Below are 6,434 nucleotides of genomic sequence, written 5' to 3' on the forward strand. Positions count from 1 at the left end.
TCCATCTCCATTCTGTTAGTGTATAAATGGAGGCTGAGGGGAGGGTTTGAGAGATAGAGCAGAGCAAGCCACAGAGAGTGAGATATCTGAGGCGGAGTGACCGTCTTCCTCAGTGTGAGCGAGTGAGACGGGTGAGTGTGTGAGTGAGGAGAGTGTGAGCTCCTTCTCCATTGTAATCTTTCTGTAATATCTCCATTGTTATAGTGATAACCGGCTACTCTCCCGTGGACGTAGGCATTGAGGCCGAACCACGTTAAATATTGTGTCTCCTTGAGTGTGGGTGTATTTTTCTGCATGGAATAATTTCTATAAGGTCTTGGGCGGGATCCCAGATCCCAACAAAAGGATTGGTTGTGGATGATGGCTGGAAAGGTTTATACAGAGGACTCGGTCCAAGGTTTTTCACTATGTCAGCATGGGGAACCCCGATGATACTTTCGTATGAATATTTGATTAGGGACTGTTCTTTCACACTGTTATTATGTAGCATCATATTTTTTGTTGTTATTATTATGCAGAATGATGAGATTGCTAAAACATTTGTGGATTTGATCATTGTGAATTATTGGATTGGAAAGTTTAAACCTATGAGTTACCCTTTGTTCTCTGCTTATAATCATGCTCAATCAATTTGATTAATTGTGTTTATTCTTCCTTTTTGTACAGAACGCTTGTGTGTGAAAGATCAATAGATTTACCCTTGAACAACAGAGAATTGGTTTGCAGTTAACTGGGATTTCATACATTAAAAATATAGTTTTGCTCGGTATTTACAGGAATGCTTACATGGGCGTCCACAAAGATAAACAGTGTCAACAAATTGTAACCGTTGTTAAATTGACTGGGTAGTGACCTTCATACCTATTAAAACTGGATTACTTCCTGATTTCCTGGAAGGCCTTGTAAGATCAATCTATAATTCTTTTTAGCTCATTTCTTATTGCATTCTTGGGCTATAATTGAACCAATTTGTATCTGTAATTTGTGTATTCTTAAATCATAGAATTTCATTTTATATTCCTCTGTTGTGTCCCCCTTTTGGTTGTTTTCTGTTTCATAGATTACATTGCCCTGAATAATGATTATTGGTTGATACAAGGTTAACGTATCAAATGAGGGAGAGACCATAGAACAAATGATGATATGCTTGTTCAAAATCTCCCTACTTGTAATATAGACGCTCAGTTCATTCACAAGTTTTGGTACCAAGAGACTTAAGCAGATTAGTTAGTTAGCACTTGAAATGAAAACTTCCCAATTGGAAGGAAAATAAAAGTCCCCAATCACTTTTTTAGGATGTGAAAATGTTTTCGTATAGCTTCAGTTACAGAGTATGGCTGGAGAGACACTAGTGAGAACATCTCATCACCATCTTTATCAGTCTTCGGCACCACCCTCCACAGCAGCTTTTGATAGCCAAGTGTCGTGAACTCATTAAAGTACAGATTCATATCTTCCTTCTTACAAAAGAACCGGTCCACCCAGAGCATTCCTTTAGGCCGGAGCACACGGTCCCAATCAAACAGGACAAACTGAAGGAGTTCAATTCCAATCCATCCATCCAAGAACAGAGTCGAATGAACAATGTCAAGTGTGTTGTCAAAGAAAGGCAGTCTCGAGCCAACTGAGACGTACAGAGGAAGAAGTCCTCTCCGTGCTATCACCTCATTAAAAGGTTCCCCTAAATTCAGTGTGGCCGAAGCAACAGTAACATTTTTCTCTCTCATAATTGCAGCAAATGTGCCAGTTGTTCAGCTGAAATCCAGCCCAACGCGGATCTCCCCTGGCTTTAGACTCAAAAAACCTCATCGATTGTGAACTCTGCGGAGAGAGACTCATTGGTTGGCACTTCCCGTCCTCGCCTTGAAAGATCGAAGCAATCATAGCATTTGTAGAAGCCTCTTCTGTCAATCGTTTCATTTGAAACAAGAGAGGTATAGTCTTTGCATTTGTAGTGGTTCCATAAAATGTTGACATCACTAGGTTGAGTCCAGAGAGAGGTTTTCACAGGAAGCGGCTTGTTGTAGTGTTGAGGTGATCTTGAGAAGCACCTTCTTCTGGGTGTTGGCTCACAACCACTGACTACAAGCTTCTGTGCCGGGTCCTAATCATCTGGGCATGTACTATACATCTTGTAAGTCATGAACTGGTCTGTGTTTGAGGCCATACCGACACAACTTAGTCCGATAGATGGGTTAATCGCTTCCAGCCCAAGAAAATTCTTCCCATTAATCCTGTTTGGTTTGGGTGACATGTAACTGTGAAGCTCAGCAGAGTTGAAAACCTTTCCAGGTACTGATCCTTCTTCAACTTCGCTTTCTTCTGGCTCACTGAGGTCATCCTCTACATTGCTCGTTTCATTCCTGCTATTAGGAGCATTGATGTACAAACCTGATAGAGTCTGCTAGTTTGTCTATCAATATAGCGATGGCGAGAACTTGATCTGAAAATTTCAATATTGCTTTTGGTTCTGAGGTTTCAGAATGTAGCTGTTCTAACAGAACTCCCAATTGGGTCTGCAAATGAGAGATCTGGTTGTGAAGGGGATGAGGTAAAAACCGGTTGGAAATCTGAGTTGCTGGTGGCAGAGTTGAGTATGAAATGAGTGTAAGAAAGACTGGAAGTGAAGATTATGATTGTCAGGAGGGTGATAAAGAGGAGAGGACACAACTCCTGGAAGGCATTTTGAGGGCTTGGAGTTGCTTTGTTTCTGCATTCCTAAGACAGGTTTTTCAGTGCCTTTTGCTTCTTCTTCCTCAAAGATCATTCTCATTTGGATTTTTGATCAACTAATTCAGCTGTTGACCTAGGAACTAGGAAATGAGTTCAGACTCTCTCTCATTGATTTCATGTTTGATCATCCCTAGATGCATTTTTTTCATTGTTTATAACTTACTTTTTGCCTAGGAGACGAGCAAAACTTGAAGTAAAAGCATCTTTGATCTTCCAATTTTAAATTAATGTTTAAAATTGGTCTAGTTTAATTCCTTTGTTGGAGTAATTTCAAATTTTTTTTTTTAAAGAATTGGTAGGAAAGAAATAAATAAAAGAAATTTACATTTACAATAGTAATACTCATTCACTAGCTAGCAAGAGATCAATTTCAGTTGATAGGCATTTATTCATTACCATACAATATTTAGTAGAATTAAAACCAAAATACATCAAACTTTTTACAGATTAAAAAAAAAAAACTAAATCAAACCAGGAACTTTCACAAATCTATCTTGCGCTAATCGATCTTAATTTTTGTTATGTCCAAAAATCTTAACCCCCACATGTATTGAAGTTGATCTCACCGTCCATTTGGATTCATAATCTCAGAGAAAACAACAGTCTGATGAGAACCAAAACTGTTGCCACTCCTTGCACCACTCTCAGCTGTTGATGTCCCGGTCCCGTTGCTCTGAGACCCCGAAAACAACATATCATCGTCATCATCGTTCGTCGTCTTTCTCGCTTGAAGCAGAGGATCCGAGGGACTCATCAACCCATCTGCACCGTTGATGTTCCTCTCGGCAATCTCTTGAAGCTGCAATGCAAATTCCAGGCTCCAAATCACATCACCCATTGCTGGCCGTTCGATCCCAGTATCACGTAGGCAGCTTTCGAATATCTCCCCAAACTTATTTAAACAGTCCGGCACAATCTGACCCCTCAGATGTGGATCCACAATATGATCAACGGTCCCTTCTCGCCAACATTTCCGACCCCACTCAGCCAAGCTCACTTGCTCCTTTTCTAACCCTGTCACAATTGCGGGCCTCCCACACAACACTTCCAATAACACCACTCCGAAAGAGTACACATCAGACTTTTCGGTTAATTTTTGTCGTCGATAATATTCTGGATCCACATACCCGAAACTACCCTTGACAACAGTGCTGACGTGACTCTTGGCCACATTAGTGGGGCCAAATTTCGACAACCCGAAGTCTGAAAATTTGGCCACCCATTTTTCATCCAATAGTATGTTGGTAGACTTGACGTCGCGGTGAATGATCATGTGCTTCGCTCCTGTATGGAGGTAGTGGAGCCCACGTGCAGCACCGATGCAGATGTCGAGGCGTTGCTTCCACGAGAGAGGCGGATTGTCTGATTTGTAGAGATGATCACGGAGGGTGCCATTGGCCATGTAATCATACACCAAGATCATCTCACCACCATCATCGCAGTAACCGATAAGAGCCACTAGATGGCGATGGCGCAACTTGGATAGCATTTCGATCTCCGTTCGAAACTCGCGGGCCCCTTGGCTTGATGATGGATGCAACCGCTTGATTGCAACAGTGGATGTGCCGTTATCGATGTACCCTTTGTACACGTAACCAAATCCTCCGGTGCCAATCACAAAATCCTTTTTGAAGTCGAGCGTAGCAGATTTGAGTTCTGCTAGTGAGAAATGTCGGCAGAGATTAGACGGTAACGTTGAATCGTTAGTCTTCGTGGACTTTGACGTGTGCGAAATCGAAAATTGGACCCACGATGACTTGACCACGCTTGCACCGGAGTCTCTCACCCTCCTCCGTCGCCGGAAAATCAAGAAACCAATCACTGAAATCAAGAATACTCCGCCAATTACACCTCCGGCGACGGCAAAGACCAACGACGATGACGTTTTACTATGCTGTTTTCCCGGTTGATTTGGAGACGGTGCCGGCTGTGCAGGAACGTATACAGGATTGGGCCCGGCGAAACTTCTGTCCGATTGATTCAATTTGAAGATCTCTAAACCGTTCAAGATTGCATCAGCGTACCTGGGCGTGGTGTCCATATTCGGGCGCATCGCGAGCCACAAATCCACCTTACTCCGGAGACCATCGACGGCTGGTACTGAAAGAACATAATCGTTGAAAACAGGAATTCCGTTACCCCCACTCAAGTGTATAACATCAACCTCGTTATCAGCCGTCTGATTGTTCATATACACCGAAAATATCCTCTCATTTTCTTGGGTTACCTCCCGTTGAAACTCGCAAAAATGAAGCCTAGCCAGGTACGAGAACCCAGAATCAACGGTGAAGATCCAAGTCAAATTGTGCTCCAAGTTTATACGTGGGAACTTTCCCATGGTCCGAGCCGTAGTGTACACAGTCGCCGGAGCAGTGTAATTCGGTGTCTTGTTAGTGTACCGAATTGGGACGTCAAGGTGAGGCGCCAAACCAAAGTCCGCTCCGGATATATACGGGTCATCTTGATGCCAGGTCCGGTACATGCCGGTATCGTCATTCACAGACACGTCGTTGCCACCGACGTTTAACCGGTACAGAGTTTCAAGAGCAGTGTTGTTATTGATATAGAAAGATTGTTGAGAGCCAACAAGAGGGATAGGATTGAGATCGCCTTTCATGTAGAAATTGTTGGGAATCGAAACGACTTCGATGCCGTTGATAAAGGCGTATGAGTTGGGAGATGGGTTGAATGTTATGTCGAGCTTTTGGGTGTCTCTGACATTGAGAATGAACTCTTTGATGAGAGAGGGTTTTTTGGGAACCAAAGCAGAGACGGTGAGGAAAGCACTGAAGTTGGTTAGGAGGGTGTAGCTTTCGGCGGTGACAGAGAAGTAAGATTTTGATCTGTCGCGATTTGAGTAGGTGGCTGGGTAGAAGTAGAGGCGGATGAATTTGGGGCCGGAGGAGACGGGGAAAGTGTAGGTGAATTTGGAGGTGAAGATGCGGGCGGTGAGGAAAGGGATGTCGGTGACAGAAGGGTCTTGTTCAGTGGCCGTAGATGGTGATGAGGTGGTGCCGATGTTGGACGGTGAGAATTTTGAGGTGGCATCACCGTCCCAGCTCCGGCCGTCTTGTGACGTGGCGTTGGAGGATGAGCCGCAGTTGAGGAGGAAGTAATCGGTGGGTGTGTAAGGCGGTGTTGTGGCCGCGGTGGAGGAGAGGAGGTGGAGTAAGGAATATAGGTAGAGAGCGATGGTGAGCATGTTGGGGGTGTTGAAGATTAAAGTGTTTGATGCATTGTCAAGTCCAAACTGGAAGCTAAGGTGATGAGTTTTTTCAATTTAAGTTGGGTGGTGGGTAAGAGAAGACTTGTATTTGACTGTGAGACAGTGAGAGAGCTTGGATTGCTTAACGGTGGTCAAAATTGGCGCTCACGGGGGGGACCTTTCAGGTCATGTAATAGATATTTTCAAGTTAGTCCAATTTCTTTTGGCCTTCATGTCCGAAATTTCTTGGAATTGTTAGCTTTGATAATCGAGGGGTTTTCATTTCTCTGACCAATTCTATGTTTTAATCATCTGTTTTTGAAATTATTGAAAAACCAATGTCTGAGTAATCTGCATCAGAACAATCAACCATGATAGTTTCGTGCTCTGGTTTGCATAAAACTTGAAAGGATATGCCTATGCATTCTATTAGGTGCCAAATCCCACAAACAAACTATAATGCAAAGCTAGTTCACTTCTGCTAACAAATAACTCA

General features: G+C 43.2%; 2 pseudogenes across 1 annotated transcript; both read right to left on the bottom strand.

The window, feature by feature from the left end:
* Positions 1–1,265: 1,265 nt before the first annotated feature.
* On the bottom strand, positions 1,266–2,773 carry LOC145822751 (putative methyltransferase At1g29790; annotated as a pseudogene).
* Positions 2,774–3,117: 344 nt separating this feature from the next.
* LOC114317263 (receptor-like protein kinase FERONIA pseudogene) lies at positions 3,118–6,224 on the bottom strand (annotated as a pseudogene). The gene has a single exon (XR_014345982.1). The product of XR_014345982.1 is annotated as a receptor-like protein kinase FERONIA pseudogene (transcript).
* Positions 6,225–6,434: the final 210 nt, after the last annotated feature.

Source organism: Camellia sinensis, chromosome 1 (genome assembly GCF_055761805.1).
Source record: "Camellia sinensis isolate YWXY chromosome 1, ASM5576180v1, whole genome shotgun sequence".
Lineage (NCBI taxonomy): Eukaryota > Viridiplantae > Streptophyta > Magnoliopsida > Ericales > Theaceae > Camellia > Camellia sinensis.